The sequence below is a fragment of the Onychomys torridus genome, chromosome X, assembly GCF_903995425.1.
Source record: "Onychomys torridus chromosome X, mOncTor1.1, whole genome shotgun sequence".
Classification (NCBI taxonomy): domain Eukaryota; kingdom Metazoa; phylum Chordata; class Mammalia; order Rodentia; family Cricetidae; genus Onychomys; species Onychomys torridus.
This window is the reverse complement of record NC_050466.1, coordinates 84,846,666-84,865,770: the sequence shown is the minus strand read 5'-3', so window position 1 is coordinate 84,865,770 and position 19,105 is coordinate 84,846,666. Positions and strand designations below refer to the sequence as shown.

The window sequence follows — 19,105 nt, the reverse complement described above, 5'->3', positions numbered from 1 at the left end:
CTAAGAGGGAAGAGCTAAGGGAATCCTGTTCACACCAAGAGGGGAGTTCCCCAGAGAGTTGGAGGTGTGGTAGAAAGAGGAGATCAAGCAAGTAAGTTGCAATAAACTAAATAATAACCTGGAGAGATAGGAATGAAAGGGCTAGAGGGACCCAGGGTCTACACCAAGAATTGAAGTCTCCAGTAAATAGGTTTGAGGTCTGAAGAAAGGCACCTATAATCACACACACACACACAGAGAGAGAGAGAGAGAGAGAGAGAGAGAGAGAGAGAGAGAGAGAGAGAGAGCAGTATTTGTCTTTCTTTCGAGTCTGGATTATTTCTCTTAACGTAATCTTCAGCTTTATCTAATTTCCTATACATTTGATAATTCTGTTCTTCTGAAAGCCAAATAAAATCTCATTGTTAGTTCCAGAGTTTAGCTGTTTCGAAAGGTGTAGAAATAAACATGGATATGCAAATATCTCTGTGGCTCTACCACTCTTTCCTTACTTCAGTTACTAATGGAAATTCATGATGCTAGAAGTTCCTTCATTTGTCTTCCTATATCTAAACTAATTTCCTCTAGGTCTGTTCTCCTTATAGCTACCAAAATTTTCTTTTGAAAATGCACATCTTATCATGATCCTCCTTGTGCCATGACTACAGTGCTCCTTATTGCCACCAAATAAAGCACACACTCATTGGTCTGACCCTTGGCCAACTGGACCACTCTCTCCCCCCACTATGCTGCTGGCCCTTGCTTGTGTGTATACAGTTATTTATTTCCCCCAACAGAATGTCCTTTCTCCTTTGTCCATTTGGTAAATGCCTTTTTTATCTCACAATATTCACTTTAGTTGATCTTTTTGGGTTGTTATTCTAGTTTCATCTTTGTTGCAATCTAGGGGATGATATGATTTCTTAGCTTATACTTCTAGGTCACAGTCCATTGCTGCAGAAAGTCAGGACAGGATCTCAAGCAGTAACTTGGAGCAAAAACAATGGAGAAACTTTCCAGTTTGCTCACTCATGGACACATGCTTAGCTAGCTTTCTTATAGTGCTCAGGACCACCCGCCTCAGGATGGTGCCACCCATAGTGGGCTGGAATTTTCTATATCAATTATGACTTGTCAATCCCTCACAGATACGATCACAGGCCAGCCTGAGGAAGCCAACTACAATTACTCCATTGGAACTTTTTCAAGTGATTTTAGAATGTGTCAAACTGACAGTTAATACTAACTAGGACAATTGTCTTTTGTATTTTTTTAAAAACCCAGCATGGAATGTTATTGTTTTATGCATTGTCATTGTGTATTCATCATTTATATGTTTTTCTCACTTATACTCCTACTGTCTTCTGAAGTGCCTCTTGTATAGTCATTGAGCAATTACTGATATGTATGAATGGATGACAGAATTAAAGGAAATTAGTTTCCTTCCCCATCATTACTTGGGGAATTCCTGTTTTTCCATCAAGGCTCAAGTTTCTCAGGCTGCTGTGAAAGGACATAGTTATACATTCATCTGTAACAGTAATTTTTCTACTATATTGGCTTTATTTATTTACTTTTGGTCACCCTTAGTTAGATTGTGGGCTCTTCAAAAGCATGAACTGATTGTCTTTGTATCTATTGATACATCTTGCACATACGGTAACATGAAAAAAATGAATAAATAAATTATCGATATCTACCCTTGTCAAAACATCCAATGTTGATTACCCTGATCTTTACATTATTCCGGTTTTATAGAAGCTTACTGAAGACAGGCAAACTCCTCCATATTGGTAGGAAGAATTTGTATTAGTAAGAATAAATGGTTAAGGGAAATCACTTTCTAATATGAAGGATATAGATCTATGATTTATGATTTTAATCATGATTTACTATTCTTACTGGTTCCTTCCTCTAAGTACTGCTCCTTGTTTGTTGTTTGTTTGTAGTTTTGTGGATTAAGAACCCTACTTTTATCTTAACTCCATATTATAGAATGTTTTTGTTCTCTTTTCCTATTAGGTAAGCTGTTCTTTTGCATTCTGTTGTTTTCTTTTTATTCCCCATAGAGGGTTCTGATGTTATGACAAGAAATTAATGTAGTACTGTAAGAGTAGATTTTCTGTACCATGTGGACAGTATTTGGAAATCCTATTAACAAAGCTTATGATGCAAAGATGGCTTATTGTACTTTTTGCCTTTTCTTAACAGTTAGCAAAGGTTGAAAAGACCAACTGTTTTAATGGGTGGAACCACGCATCACAAATCTGCTCAGTGACCATCATTCATCTAGATCCATTTCACAGGATATCCAGCAAATTTAAGGTAAGGGAAAAAGTAATGATGTTTTCCTTTATGTGAGTAACAGATTGAGAATGAGTCAAAGAACTCTGGACAAACTTGTCATTTTACACAAAAGAGCTCTAAGTCTATGAAATAACTGGTTTTTCAATATAACTGCTTTGTGATTTAACATTGAGTATAACTCCTTTCTACTTTTCCTTGGACATTTAACATGCTTTAGTGTCTTTCAGAAGATAGGTTACACATAATAGGTTTCTGTAAGAGTTTGCATATCAGTTCTTTTTCTTTCTATTGCTGTATTAGAGCACCATAACCAAAAGCCACTTATGGAAGAAGGAATTGACTTTGGCTTAACTACCAGAGAGAAGGGAATCTATCTTGATAGGAGGCATGTCAGCAGGCAGGCTTAGTGACAGGAGCAGGAAGATGAGAGATCATGTCAGAACCCACAAGCTCAAAGTGGAGAGAACAAACTAAAGTAGAACAAGGCTTTAAACTCTCAAATTCCACTCCCAGTGGCCTCCCATAAGGCTGTAGCTCCTAAACTTCCCCCAAACAGTGCCACCAACTGGGGACCAAGTGTTCAAACACCTGAACCTATATGGGATATTTTTCTTTTAAACTACCACAGATAGGAAAGGCTCAAAAAATGATGAAGTTGAATGGATACCATGTCCATATGGCTAGCTTCTGGGTTCACCTGTCTGAATAATAGACTTATTGTTGTTTTCTGATCCAGATTCCAAGACTTCCCTTTTGGTCTTTCTAAGAAGCAGAATCCACAATACTGGTTTATCCTCACTGGAACTTTCTTTGTATTGTTCTTCATATTAATTCAAATACTGCTTTGTATTTCTGTTATCAGAGCTTTATGTTCACATTATGCTCATCAGAATTGTATTATTTGGTTATGATTTCATAGTTTGTCATGCATTGATACAGAAAATTTTATTCTAAAGGCACAGAAAGTTTAAAAGATACCCTGTACATACCTACAATTGGAATCCAAGTAATTTAATTTGGTGTCATTTGGAAGATGAGCCCGATTAATAAATCAACAATTTCAGCAAAGTACATTGATACTCCTGTAGGGGGATAATTAATTTTATGATTCTTCTAACACAAATCTCCCTTTTGCAGAAAAATGTAGACCATAATTTCACTTAGATAAAACGAAATACCAAGACCTAAGTATGCTTTTGTATAGAAAAAAATAGGAAGTTAATATGACCTTAAGAATTTTCATTAAGAAACAATTCTTCTAGGCTGGGTATATAGCTTAGTGGTAAAACACTTGCCTAGCATGCACACTACTCTGTATTCAATCCAAAATAATAATGGAAGAAGGAAAATTAGTGAAGCTAAGCCTGGTGGCACATGTCTATTATCCCAGCACTCAAAAGTCATGGTAGAATGATCACATATTCAAAGCCATTGTCAGCTACATAGTGAGACTGAGGTCAGCTGGTTATACATAAAACTTGTTTTAAAATACCCCAAAAGAAAACAAACACAAAGGAAGCAAGTGAATAAATATTCAATGACCCTCTAATATAATGTTTATATTGATGGGGTACAGAAAATTATATCAAATTTTTAAATGAAAACATCATAAGCCACAGAGAGAAAAGTTCTTAACTTTGGTGACTAAAGATGTCCATTCAGACAATGGACAGGTAGAAGCATAGCCTCAGGGAGTACAACCAGAATCAAAGCTTTTTGTAGAACTTTTTTAATGATTAAATAGGTCACTGCTTCTTTAAATAATCCTCCCAAGTTGATCATCTATTGGGAGGGTAAAAGATGAGGGATTTCCAAACTATACTAGTTCTTTAATAAGAAACTGGACTTCAGGGTAGGAGAAAGATTGTGTTTCCCCTCTAAGTGACAATTGACCTTTCCCTTTCTATCTGAGCAGATCTGGTGAAAAATGGCCACCAAAAAGGCCCAAATACACATCTCACAGTTTGGAAATTTTTCTTTTTTAAAATTAATTAAAATTTTCATTTATTTTACATCCCGATTGTAGTTTCCTTTCCCTCCTCCCACCCCCCAACTCCTCCTCCACCTCCTCTCTATTCCCCTATCCACTCCTCCTCTGTTTCTATTCCAAAATAAGCAGGCCTCCTCTGGGTGTCAATAAAGCATGGCATATTAAGTTTGTTGGAATCCTTTCTTAAAGTGATAGAGCTTTCATTTAGAATCCAGAGAAGGAATATAAACGTGGTTTTATTGACCACCAATAGTACAATGCGATGTTCTAGATTTATCTAAATATTTACCTCTATCAAGTCACAATCTTCCTCATGACAGTGTGATGCTGCTTTATCAGTCCTTCAGCTTGAAGAACTCCCTTCACACTTTCTGTGAGGCAGGTCTAGTGGTAATGGAATCCCCCAGTTTTATCTGTCCTGGAAACTAATTTTCTCACTTTAACTTTTGAAATTCAATTTCACCTCCTGTTGCATTCTTGGTTGGTAAGTTTTTCTCTCCACTTTCAGCAGTTTGAATTTATCATTGCAATAGAAGACCTGCTTCTGGCATGTTAGGATTTTGTTGAATCGTTTGTTATATGAAAATTTCCTTCATATATGACTTATTTTTTGCTTATGCTTTCATTAACTTCTGATAGCTTGACTAGTATGTGTATGTATCTCAGTTTGAATTTCTTTCAGTTCATCTTATTCGTGCTTTTTTTTTCTAAAGAAAAAAAAACTTGGATATTGTCCTGGATGGTTTTGTGTGTCAACTTGACACATGCTAGAGTCATAAGAGAGAGAGGAGCTTCAGTTGAGGAAATGCTTCCATGAGATCCAGCTGTAAGGCATTTTTTAAATTCAGTGATCAATGTGGGAGTTCCCAGCCCATGGTGGGTAGTTCCATCCCTGGGCTGCTAGTCCTGAGTTCAATAAGGCTGAGCAAGCCAGGGGAAGCAAGCCAGTAAGGAGCACCCCTCGTGGCCTCTGTATCAGCTCCTGGCTCTGGGTTCTAGCCCTGCTTACGTTCCTGTCCTGATTTCCTTCAGTGATGAACAGCAATGTGGAAATGTAAGCCAAATAAACCCTTTCCTCCCCAACTTGCTTTTGGTGTTTCATCATAACAACAAGAACCCTAAGATATCTATTTATTTTCTTGGATTGCTGAATTTTCAGCTTTTTTTTTTAGACAGGGTCTCACTATGTAGTTTGCTAGCTTGGGACTCTCTAGGTAGACCAGGCTTATCTGTAACTCACACAGATACACCTGCATCTGCTTCCTGTGTACTGGGATTAAAGGTGTGTGCTACCATCTCTGGCCAATTTCTCATTGCTTTTGGCTTGTGGTTTTTTGAGACAGGGCCTCTCTGTGTAGCCCTGGCTGTCCTGGAATTTACTCTGTAGACCAGGCTGGCCTCGAACTCAGAGATCCACCTGCCTCTGCCTCCCAAGTGCTGGGATTAAAGGTGTGTGTCACCACCACTTGATCTGCCTGGCCAATTTAAAAACTAATCTTTTCTCCTCCTTTCTTCCCCTAAGATTCCTACACTGAATATATTGGTCTGTCTCATAACAACCCATAGTTCCTTTAAGCTGTCTTCCCTGTTTATTATTTTTCATTTTTGCTTCTCTGAATGAGTAAGTCACATAATCTGTTTTTGAATTTGCTGGTTCTTTTTTTTTATGATTCTTCTAGAATACGATTGGACTCCTGTATTGAATGTTGAGTTCAATTATCCTTTTGGCTTTGAGAATTCTGAATTTTTTTCATTTCTTGAGCTTTATTTTAATTTTTATCGAAATGCTTATTTTGTTCATTCATTTTTCTAATCTTAATAGGCTCTTTTATGCTTATTTTTAATCTGTCAGTGAATCAGTTTTATCTTTTTTTATGCTTCTCTTTTTCTTCATTTTCCCTAACTGCATAGGCATCCTTACATTAGCAAAAAATGTCACCTCTCTAGTCCTGTGGATTGGCTTTGTATAGGAGACTTGACAGCATTTGACCTGATCAGAGCTTTTGAACTGGTATTAATGTATCCCAGGTATCTATAGCATGCCCAGTTTCATCAGCACTGCTCCACAAATTCTACAGATGACGTTTCTTGGAAGCTTCTAAAGACGATAGAATATTGAATGCCTGGCTCAACTCCTTCCTGCCTTGGGGAGAAGGCAAGAGTTAGAATTTTCAACCACTTCTTTGTTCATCTCAGAAAAAGGGGTGTGTTTAATGCTTGCCTGCTAGTTAAAGCTGCCATTTTATACTCTACAGTCCTTAGTGAGATACATGGCTGTTTGCTCTAAAACATGGAAAGAGCCAGCCATTCAGGATGGGACCTGGAGAATTTGGGGTAGTAGATGTGTGATCCAATTCTTACACAGAATCGAGATTACAGCTCCACTAGAAGCTAAGAGCTGAGGTTCCCTCCTGTCTGTGGAATCTACTTGGAATGAGCATTATGACGAGTGAGTCTTTCTGCTTTTCCTATTGCTTTAATGAGGCAAGTGTGACGCTTAGTATAGGAACATGGGCCTTTCAGTTAGTGTCTTAATTTCTCACAGGGGATTTGTCCTTACATTGCATTGAATTGGTGTGGCCATGCAGGGAAGGAGAAGCCATGACTTCTTATTTCACTATCTTGCTGATGTTAGTCCTCCCACTTTCATCTCAAAACTACATGAAATCTGCAATTTTCTCAAAACTGTAGCTTGATTTTTAAATGTACTTTAAATTTATTATAGTCCAAGTATCTTCTTATCCAGAGATATTTCTACTGGAAACTTTATTCTTCAATTATTAGTAACTCTAGTCTTTAAACCATTAAAGTTATATTTTTGAGATCTTCCCACCTACTAGACTAGTGTTTTCTTGACATACAAATACATTGGTGATTAATTCCTCTAGCTACTTCACTAGCCCACTTTTAGCTTCTTTTTGTCTAAGATGTAGGTGTAGAGTATATATATATTTACATGGAGCAGCAAGCCCAAAGAGAGAGTATATTAAGGAGCTTTCAGGAAATTAAAAAGAAGATCAGTGCTTGAGATAGATGTGCTTCAACTAGAAAAGGTAAAAAGAAAAGTCCCCAAAAGAGATTCTCAGCCATAACCAGACCAGATAGGTTAGATGTCCTGGGAACCCCACCACCTCTATGCACACCTGTCGCCCTTGCTTGGAGCACTCTTCCATTGTTCTGCTGTGCTCACACCAACAGGACTGATTTAGAGTTCTCAAGTTCCATGTATCAGGACACCTGGCCCCAGCTGCACACTCCTTTCAAGCAACCTGACCGACTCAGTCAGGCTGGAAGTCTCAGGGATTGTATATACTATGCAATCCCATGTCTTATGTCCAGCCCAGCCTGACAGGTTAGAGGTCTTGGAACCTTCTGCTTCCTATGAACACTTATGATATTCTGCTTGTTCATAACCACCCACTGCACATTTCCATCTCTCCATACCCTTGGGACTGACTTCCTTTTTCCTCTGCATTCTCACCCTGACTTCATAGGTTGGAGATCTTGGGACCTCTTGCTGTGTGCTCCTGCTGTACAGTGTCAGCCTGGCCAGTAGAAAGAATAATTTGCCACTTATAAATAATAGAAGCAGGATCCCTGTAGACCACTTTTTTCTCTTTGGATCTTTTTTATGTCATTCTTTGTTCTGGAGACAGAAACTAGAAACCTGTGATGAGTCACTAGAAGAGATGTCGATTAAGGAATGTATTGTCCTAGTACTTGGGAAGTCTTTTCATCCTCTAAGCTTCATGAGTGTCAGTGAAGGTCTAAATGGCACCCTGTCCAGACGAGGCCTTTGCTTAGATAGATCAAGCAAAAACCCAGTGTACAGACCTCTATCATGACTGCTGTAGGATCATAAATAAACTTCCTATGACCATAAATGAACCTCTCTGAGAGTGTAGACATCTTCAAAGCCATGGGAATCTCTGGGAACACAGATACAACTGAGGCTTTGATAATCTCTAAAAACTTGGCATCCCTGGGAACATGCATATTTCTGAGGCCAGAGGCTTCTCTGGAATCCTGGATTTCTTTGATGGTGTAGACATTATGGGCGACATGGTTATCTCTGAAAACAGTGATTCCCAAGGGCAGAAAGAAGACAGGCTACTTTTGTGATAGGGATACTTACAAAGGACACAGTTATCTTTGTCCCAAGCAGGGTTATGCTGGTCTTTCAGATGGTTTAAATTGGTAAGACTATGGTACCCTTTCTCTTCTAGAAAGAGATTTATGGCCCTTACTGATTTAGTGCCCAGTGTAAACAGCCCAGAATGTAATTAAGAAAATAACATGTTATTAATTTCTAAGATGGGATTTAAGTTTGGAAACATTGCCTTTCAGTTGAGATGCTTCCGTACACTGCCTGTTTCCTTAATGATTATGATTACCCTTCCCTGCTTTTCTACCCTCATTGCCTGAGGCTAAAGTAAAAATATCACAGGGGAAAATTACGACCTGTTGCAAAGGTGGAGGGGTGTTATGCAGCAAGTATCCATGAATTGCAGAATATTTTAAGAGAAAATTTACTTTCAGATATATTTGACTCATGGTCATGTTAGCATGAGTGTATGAAGAAGTGCTTGAAGTTTTATACCACATAAGAAATATTTTCTTATTTACAGCAGTCATTCTCCCCAAGCTCTGTCTTGTTATAATATTCCTTTAGCTAACTCTCTTTTTTGTAGATAGCCTGCAGGTCTAATCAAGTATAGTATAAAATTATCAATTTCAAATCATTGGGGGGTCTGTATTAATATTGATTAACAGCATTTTTGCTTTAAAATGTATTATATTTTTATTATGTGTGTGTATGAGTATGAGCGTGCATGTCACAGTGTACACACAGATGTGAAAAGACAACTTGCAGGAGTCTCTCCTTTAACCATATGGATCCCAAGGGTCAAACTCAGGTTATTAGACATAGTGGCAAATGTCTTTATCCCTTGAGACATCTTGTCAGCCCGAAAGTTAATTTTTTACAGTAAGTTTTCTTTGTATCTATATTCACTCCATGATACTACAGGTAAAACATGCAAGGCAAAAATATGGTTCTTGTCTTTTTTTACCAGTCAATGTTCTTGACATTCTTGACATAGTTACATAAGCAACTGAAAATCTTAGTGCTTTGTCTCTTGTTGAGACATAATTTGTATGTTTGTCTAATTGTTTTACAAAACAAGCCTTTTTAGGACCTCTTATTTTAATTATCTAGGTGTCATATAGGTTGTGGATTTTTATACAGTTGACATGATTTTTAAAATCTAATAGGTTTCTTGGTATAGCAGTACATAGTTATAATACCAACAATTTGGAGAGGCAAAAAAATAAGGATGTCAGTGGCCAGCACCAGCTAGATAGTTCAAAGGCAGATGAGGCTATATGAGGCCTAATTTACATGTATGTATGTATGTATGTGTGTGTGCGTGTGTGTGTGTGTGTGTGTGTGTGTGTGTGTGTGTGTGTACACATACATGTATATAATATGTTTGTTACTTTTGGGGGAAAACAGTGTGAAGAAGCGTGCTCTTTTGTTTTTTTTAATTTTTGTTTTTGTTTTTGCCAGAGCTGAGGACCAACCCAGGGCCTTGTGCTTGCTAGGCAAGCGCTCTACCACTGAGCTAAATCCCCAACCCACTTGGGGTTGATACATTTGCTAGTTTTTCATTTTTTCATACTGTATTTTCAACCATGGTTTTTGCCAATTTCTTCTTCAGAAAAGAGTAGGCCTCCAAAAGAAGACAGCCAAACAGGATAGATAAAACAAAACACAAAAAGAAAAGGTGAAAACTGGACACGGCAACCCAATAGAAGGAAACTAGTCACAAGAGCAGGCAATAAGAGTCAGAGATACACACACTCCCAGTGGTAGGAATCTCACAAGTACACCAAGCTAACAGCGATAACATATTTGCAGAGGACCTGGTACAGACCCATGCAGGCTCATGCTTGCCGCTTCACTCTCTGTGGGCTTGTGTCATCCCTTTGTAGTAGATTTGGTGAGCTGTTCTCTTGGCTTCCTCCACCCTCTCTGATGCCTACAGTCTTTCTGCTCCCTCTTCAGAGGGGTTCCTCAATCTCCAAGGGGAGGGACCCAATAGAGATCTTCAATGTAGACTCTCGCTGCATAACATCTGGCTGTGGGTAAAGCTCTAAGCCTGAACCAGCTTGACCTATCTACATTCAATGAGCTGAGTGGCAGTTGTCTTCAACAATGGGTCCCCACTGACGGTTTTCAGAGAGCGACCCTCTATCCTAGCATCAGCCTGGGATGTTTAGGGATTTCCACGGACCTCCTCAGGAAACAACCGAACCTAATGTAAGCCAGTCCCACCACTGGAAGCCATGCCTGGCTACAAAAGGTGGCCACTTCAAATTCTGTATTTTCCATTATTAGGAGTCATAACTAAGGTCACCCTCATAGATTCCAGGAAGTTTCCACTGCTCTAGGTTTCCAATCTACCCCTTAAGTGCACCTCAATTCCAACTTCTCTTCCTGTACTCTCTCCCTCCTTTCCTCCCCGATCCTGACCTGACCCCTTCTGCTCCCATCCTCACCTGCCCACAGTCCACCCACAGAATCAATTCTATTTCCTCTTCTCATGCTTCCCACCAGAGCCTTCCTCTTTACCTATTCTCTCTGGGTCTGTGGATTGTAGCTTGATTATCATTTACCTAAAAGCTAATATCCTCTTATAAGTGAGTATATACCATGTTTGTCTTCCTGGGTCTGGGTTACCTCAGTCAGGATTGTTTTCTAGTTGCATCTACTTAAATGCAATTTTCATAATGTCATTGTTTTTTAACCACTGAGTAATGCTTCATTGTGTAAATGTACCACATTTTCTTTATTCATTCTTCTGTTGAGGGGCATCTGGGTTGGTTCCAGTTTCTGGATATTATGAATAAACCACTCTGAACATATAGCTGTGCAAGTGTCCTTGTGGTAGGATTGAGTGTCCTTTGGGTATATGCCTAGGAATTGTATAGTTGGGTCTTGAGGTAGATCAATTCCCAACTTTCTGAGGAATGGCTGTTTTCATAGTGTTAATACAAGTTTGCACTCCCATCAGCAAAAGAGGAGTGTTCTTCTTGCTCTACATCCTCACCAACATGAGCTGTAACCTGTGTTATTGATCTTAACCATTCTGACAGATATAAGATGGAATCTCAAAGTACTTTTGATTTGCATTTGAACATTTCTCAGCCATTAATTTTGATCTAAAATCTATTTTGTTAGATATTGAAATGGCTATACCAGCTTGCATCTTAGGTCCTTTTGCTTAGAATATCTTTTTCCAACCCTTTACACTGAGGTAATGTCTATCCTTGATGTTAAGATGTGTTTCTTGTATGTAGCAAAAGGATGGGTCCTGCTTTCATATCTATTCTGTTAATCTGTCTTTTTATTGGGGGAATTTTGCTTTTGTTGTTGTTGGTGGTGGTGGTGTCTGTATTTCCCTTCTTTTGGTTTTGCTGATGTGAGATTATTTACTTCCTGTGTTTTCAAGTGTATAGTTAACCTCCTTGGCTTGGATTTTTACTTCTAGCACCTTCTGTAGTGTTGGATTTATAGATAGAGACTGTTTAAATTTGGTTTTGTCATGAAATATCTTATTTTCTCCATTTATGGTGATTGAAAGTTTGCTGGATATAGTAGTATGGGCTGGCCTTGTGGTCTCTTAGAGTCTGCAGCACATCTGTCTAGGCCCTTCTGGATTTTGGAGTCTCCATTGAGAAGTTGGGTGTAATTCTTATAGGTCTGCCTTTATAGGTTACTTAGTATTTTTCCCTTGTATCTTTTAATATTCTTTCTTTGTTCTCTATTTTTAGTGTTTTGATTATGTGGTGGGGGGAGACTTCCTTTTCTGGTCCTTTCTATTTGGTGTTCTGTACCTTTATAGGCATCTCCTTCTTTAGGTTAGGGAATTTTTCTTCTACGATTTTGTGGAAACCATTTTCTGGGCCTTGGGGGTGGGTTTCTTCTCCTTCCTCTATTCTTATTATTCTTAGGCTTGGTTTTTACATAGTGTCCTGGATTTCCTGGATGTTTTGTGTCAGGACATTTTTGGATTTAATATTTTCTTTGATTGATATACAGATTTCTTCTATCCTAGCTTCAATGCCTGAGATTATTTCTTGTGTTCTGTTGGTGAAGCTTGTCTTTCCTAAATTTTTCATTTCCAGGATTCCCTCAGCTTGTGTTTCCTTTATTGCTTCTATTTCCATTTTCAGGTCTTGAATAGTTTTATTTGTTTCCTTCAATTGTTTGGTTTTTTTCTCTTGGCTTTCTTAAAGGGATTTATTCATTTCCTACAACGGATTTTTTGTATTTTCTTGGATTTCTTTAAGGGGTTTATCAATTTCCTCTTTATGAACCTCTATCATCTTCATATAGTTGCTTTTAATGTCTTTTTCTTATGATTCAGCTGTACTGGAATATTCGGGACCTGCTGTGGTAGGATAGCTGGGCTCTGGTGCAGACATATGGTCCTGGCTGTTATTGATTGTATTCTTAAGCTGCCATCTAGGCATCTGTGATAGGGGTGATATATGTCTAGTTGTTGATTTCTGGGTTTGTCTTGGTTGGGTGGGTGTTTTGTTCCTTGGTTTCTGTTTCTTCTCTGGATAATCAGATAGTGTGTTGTCTGAGTATTGCCTGTTTTATGGGTCTGTTCAGCTGGAGTGTTCATTGGGGAATGGTTGCTGGTATTAGAGGCTGAGGGAAGCAGAGAGAGACCAGGGAGAGATAGCCTGAGGAATCCACAGGAGGCACGGACAGGGGGGAGGGTAAGCTGCCCCTGGGGTTGTGTTGCAGCACTAGGGGTGACCCTTAGAATTGGGTCTGGGGTAATGGAGAGAGTGGGGGAGGTCTGTGAGCAGCCTACCTGGTCTTCTGACAGGCATGGCCTATGGTTGAGCAGGGAGTGTCTGCCAGGTTTGGGGGCTAGGACACAGTGATGAGGTGGGAAGAGGGGTGTTTTGTGAGATACACAGTGGGCATGCACAAGATGGGAGGGGAAGCTACAGCTGATGTTCTGTGGCACACTAAGAGTAACCCTGAGAATTGGGTCTGAGATAATAGAGTGGAGAAAGTCCATGGGCAGCCTACCTGGTCTTCCTGGCAGGCATCTAGTTTTCTGTTCTTAACTCATATTCATTTGAGTGCTTTTAATTCACAAATAAAAAGCATTTCCTTTCTTCTCCTCCTTCTATTTTTAAGAAAACAGATTTATATGGGGTTGGGGATTTAGCTCAGTGGTAGAGTGCTTGCCTAGCAAGCACAAGGCTCTGGGTTCGATCCTCAGCTCCACATTAAAAAAAAAGAAAGAAAGAAAACAGATTTATTGAATAACAAGAACCTGCTTACCTTGCAATTTTCTTTGATGGTGATGTGGACAAAACCAAGGGATTTGTGCATGGTAGCCAAATGCTCTATTACAAGCTATCCCTGTCCCAATGACCATTTTCCAACCTCCTCTTTCTCCTCCATCTTTCTATGTAGTATCCCATCTCTTCCCACTCTACCTTACTTTCCACTTGCTATGAAGCCCAGGACAAACTTAAGATCATCCTTCCTTAGGGTTGGGGATTTTGCTCAGTGGTAGAATGCTTGCCTAGCAAGTACAAGGCCCTGGGTTCCATCCTCAGCTCCAAAAAAAAAAGCAAAACAAACAAACAAAAACAAACAAACAAAAACCACCACCACCAACAAAAAGAGATCATCCTTCCTTATCCTCCCCAGTGCTGGGATTACATGTATATGCCAACATGTCCAGTGACCCTAGAGTTTTTAAGTTTCAAGACAATTATCTGGTGACTCTCCTTTGATCCTCTTCCACAATTTGCTCCTTGTATACCTGAAATAGTCAGATGTTGCTATTTGTCTACTTGACTTCTGTAAAAAAAAAAAAAGTATTTTTGTTCATAGTTTTCATTTGTAGCCCTGAACGTAAGTTGTAAAAATAAAAGTAATTTATGGAAAAGGTAAGACCCAGTCCCAATGGATACAGCTACAAAACACTCTTGCACTTGTGGCTCAGAGAACATAATGGAAAGGGGGACAGAAAGATTGTGAGAGCCAAAAGATCAGGGAGTTTGCAGTGAGATGTGTTTCCTAGGAATGATGGACGCTACACCCATAAAGTCTCATCCATACATCTGCTTTAACATGAGCTGAACAGGAACAACATGCCAAAGTGGATGAGGAAAGGACCAGGAGACCTCTACCCTACCCAAAGCACTATAGGCTAGAGTGGGAGAGATAGTTCCTCAGAAAAGAACACACCAATTGGTTCTCTAATACCAAATGGTCATCCCTGAAAACATATACACAAGTAACATTATACAGACTGAGCAGGTTATGTTCCAGAATATATATGCATATACATATAAGTATGCAATAACAATTAATGAAAGAGAGGCTGTGAATCTGAAAGAGAGCAAGGAAAGAATAAGTGGAATTTGTAACAGTAATCTAACATAGAAGATATATACTTTGTGCAGTTTTTTAGTTACCAAACTTCCAGATGCTTCTTTGATGAGAAGTTGATATCAATAGCTGCAGGGACAACAGCTTGACCGCTTGCACTCTCTCTGCATAGCATATTTATATATTGTAAGAAAACAAAAAAAGAAAAGTAAAATACCTGGAATGCTAATGGGGTCATTTACATATTAAGTAAATTGTAAGAATATTTCATAAATCAATAATATCCCTTAATATAAGATTTTAAAAAGGATAAGAATTTCAGTCTGTCACAAGTGAATCTTGTTTTATGACAAACTCCCAGCAATAGTGGATATGTAGCCTAAATTAGGCATCTCCTGTGATCACATTGGTGACCACCTCAATTGTCATTAGAGAGCCTTCATCCAGTAACTGCAGTAACAAGATGCAGACTCACAGTCAAACATTAGGCTGAGCTCAGGGAATCCCGCTGAAGAGAGAGAGAGAGAGAGAGAGAGAGAGAGAGAGAGAGAGCAGTTATGTAGCTTGGTCTTCTTGTGTGACTCCTAATAATGGGATCAGGAGGTATCCCTAATGCTTTGGCTGGCTCTTGGGAACATAAATTCCTCCTACTGGGTTGTCTTGCCCAACCTTAATACAAGGGGAGATGCTTAGTCTTACTATAACTTGACATGCCATGCTTTGTTGATATTCATGGAAGACCTGCCCCTTTCTGAACAGAAACAGAGGAGGAATGGGTTGGGAGGAGCAGAGGGGAGGTAGGGGGAGGGAACAGGGAGAGAGGAGAGGGGGGAAACTTCTATTGGAATGTAAAATAAATAAATTTAAAAAAGAAAAAAGAAAACTCAAAAGTATATAATCCATCAGAGAAAAGTATTGAGAAAGAAAATATTCAACTTAAAGCATTCTTGAGAAAGATTTCTATCAGTATAAATGATGGCCTTGGGAAGAAAAATAGTTCAACAACAGTACTTCTCAGAGAATACCTGTTTTGAACTTCGTTGCAAACAATTTAATCAAGCATGGATGAAAATTTAACTGTTCAAGTGTATTTATCTATCATTCTTTCATCTTTCCTGTAACCTTAATCACAACCAGGACTCTATGAAGGCTGCTGTGTGGTCCTCTAAAGAGAATACATTTATACATTTTTTAAAAGCCACAAAAGTAGTTAAAAGGCACAAAGCTTTGGAAGAGAAGTAAGCTTTTAGTTCACTCATTCACCTTCAGAAAATACCAAGGGACAGGGTACTAGTCTTAATATGGAAACCACTGCTTTCTCACATGCCAATTAATGAATATGTTTTGTTCAGCCTGTGCAAGATACACAGGAATAAATTAGACAATTTGTTTCAAAGCACACTCATCTTCTGTGAAGTAAAAAAAAATCAGAGCATGTAACATCCTTTACTTGCACTGGCATCTAAAGGAGATCCAGGTTACCATAATTGGCAACAATACCGATACTTTCTGTTTAAGAGGGAGACACAGACTCTCACTTTCACAGCTGGAGGGTAACATAACACATGTTCTGAAGGACTTCAAAAGGAACATTTTTGCTTTTGGAAAGGCAACATTCTATGCTGTCACCAGAGACTTTGAAAACAGGATTTCCTTTAAGAGATAAAAAAGAAAGAATCCTTTATAATCCCTAATATTTCCCTTGTCCTTTGTCTCTTTGGTGTCACTTAACATGCCAGCCATTTCTTCAGATTATATAAAAACAAGTTCATAAAAAATTCAGAGGTTAAGTCATGTTTACTTTTAGTTCACTTATAAATGTTTATATTGAAAATCAGTCCTATTTTGGCTAGGAGGAAACCTGAATTAGTTGCATTCATACCTGTTTGTATCACATATAGAATTAAATGTTGTTATAATTATTTCAAAATATTTGATAACTAAAGAGAGAACAATCTACCCAGGCATAGCCTTTGTAGAACACAGTAAACCCCTTTTTAGAGTGTTTTTATTAATGATTATTTACACTTTTCAACACAACTGAAAGAGGCCACTTTACAAAATAGTCTTATAGAACAATTTGACAACAGTATATCAAACCCTAATAGCACCAAAAAGGTGCTGGATATTTAATGCAAGCCAGCAGGCAGCAAAAATATTACATGATTTTCTTTACTTTACAAACATCTCTTTATGTTAAATTCAGACTAAGCTTAATTTGGTTTGGAAATGCCATTTAAAACACTCAGATTTTAAAAATGCCAAAAGAAAACAAAATGAAACAAAAATATTCCCACCACACACAAAATACCTGGAGTCCATTTTGTGTTGTCCCACTAATCTTGGGCATGAGGCCTGACCTGGAGTGTAGTTGATATATCTAGTGACACTTCCTTGAAAAAAACATATTTTCCCATTTCCCAGCAAGGATCAATTGCAAATAGTTTCTTGGTTAATGGTGGGATTTTTTGTCTACTTCCCCTTTTCTGTGCAGTGATTTGCCTAGTTTCAATATGTATAGGCCTTAAGAGTGCTGTCACAGTCTCTGTGAGTGCCTATGCAGCATCAGTCTTGTTATGTCTGAAAGATACTGTTTCCTTGGACTCATCCATCATCTCTGTCTCTTATAATCTTTCTGCCTCCTCTTCCACATAGATCCCTGAACCTTGAGGGGAGAAGTTTGATGAAGACATTCAACTTAGGACTAAGTGCTCCGAAGTCCATGATTCTTCACATTGTCTAGTCATGGGTTTCTATGTAAATGCCCATCTACTGCAAGAAGAAGCTTCTTTGATGTGGGTTGAGTACAGCACTGATCAATGGGTATAGCAGCATGCTATCAGGAGTCATTTTAGTGCTATTTTCCGTTAGTAGAGTAATAGTAGGTTTTCTCCCTAGGCCCAGGACCTATCTAGTTTCATGTTCTTGGCCACTTTAGTAGTGTTAAGCACATGTTCCATCTCATGGAGTGGGCCTTATATCTACTCAAAAGTGGTTGGTTAATTCCCATAACATTTGTGCCACTATTGTACAAGTAGATCTTGCAGGCAGGTTGCTGTTATCGTTCATAGATTTGTAGTTGGGTAATACTAATGATTACCTTTCTCCTCTCTAGTAGTTTGTTTTGATTTTTCCTTTGTTTTTTTTATTTTTGATGGGGAGAGACAAATAAAGAATGAATCTGGATTGATAAGGAGGTCAGGAGAATCTAAGAGGAGTTTGGGGAAAGGGAAAACATTATCAAAATTATTGTATGAACATTTTCATGAAATAAATAAAAATAAAAATAATGAATAAAATACTTTTAAAAACACTCTCATGTTTGGCTGCTATGTACATGACACAGGGACCAATTCTAGTTCATATAAACCAAGAATGCCTATAACTCCAGCACTCAGTAGGTAGAGGGAATAGGAGTGGAAGTTCAAGGTCATCCTCACTATACACATGAGATCTTGTCTTCAAAATAATACAATAGAAGGGAGAGAAGATAAAGAAAACACTTACAGCAGTTGGGAGAACGGAGAGAAGGACTCCAGGTTCAAGGCCAGTCTGGGCTGTTGTTTAGGGTCTCACTATCTTGCTTATGCAGAGGACCTAGTCCAGTCCCATGGAGGTTCCATAGCTGTTGGGCTAAAGTTCATAAATTCCCACTAGCTTGGTTTGGTTGTCGCTGTAGGGTTCCCCATCATGGTCTTGATGCCCCTTGCTCATAGAATCCCTCTTCTCTCTGGACTGGATTCTGGGAGCTCAGCCTGGTGCTTGTCTGTCAGACTTGTATTTTCTTTTAGAGCAGAGTTCTCAACCTGTAGGTAATAAGCCCTTTGGCAAACCTCTATCTACAAAAGATATTTACATTAATATTGCTACATCAGTTATGAAGTAGCCACAAAATAATTTCATAGTTGGGGGTAACCACAACATGAGGAACTATATTAAAGGGTTACAGCATTAGGAAGGTTGAGAACTCACTATTTTAGAGAATCAAGGAAGGTGGGTGGTATTATTTCCTCTTAAAATATCTTCAAGGCAGATGACTTCCGAGCCCCCTATCAGGCAAAAATATGTACACCTGTATCTCTAGATGATTAGTGTTTAATGACCTATGTCTAATCCCCCCTTACATGTAATTAACCATACACCAGTTAGCATCAAGTACCTCCAAGTCTCCACCTTTGTCATATTTGCAGATCCCATGGTTTCTCTATGTTTTGTGAGCACTAAAGGGAAAGGACAGCACATATTCTAGTCCTGAAACAGAGCGTGCTCTATATTCCAGGTTATCAGTGCTTCCGTAGAACTATCAGGCTTAGTCCTTTTAGAATAACACAGTAATACTATTTGTATATATCTTTATAATTCTATTAGCATGTGGCTCATAGGTCATTTAGCAT

General features: G+C 38.6%; 1 protein-coding gene across 1 annotated transcript in view; it reads left to right on the top strand.

Moving 5' to 3' along the window:
- Positions 1 to 2,259: 2,259 nt before the first annotated feature.
- Positions 2,260 to 19,105, top strand: part of Asb12 (ankyrin repeat and SOCS box containing 12) — a 44,009-nt gene continuing 27,163 nt past the window's right edge. The window contains exon 1 of the mRNA XM_036173950.1: positions 2,260 to 2,304. The gene's annotated coding sequence lies outside the window, so the exon portion shown is untranslated. The remainder of the gene's footprint in view (positions 2,305 to 19,105) is intronic.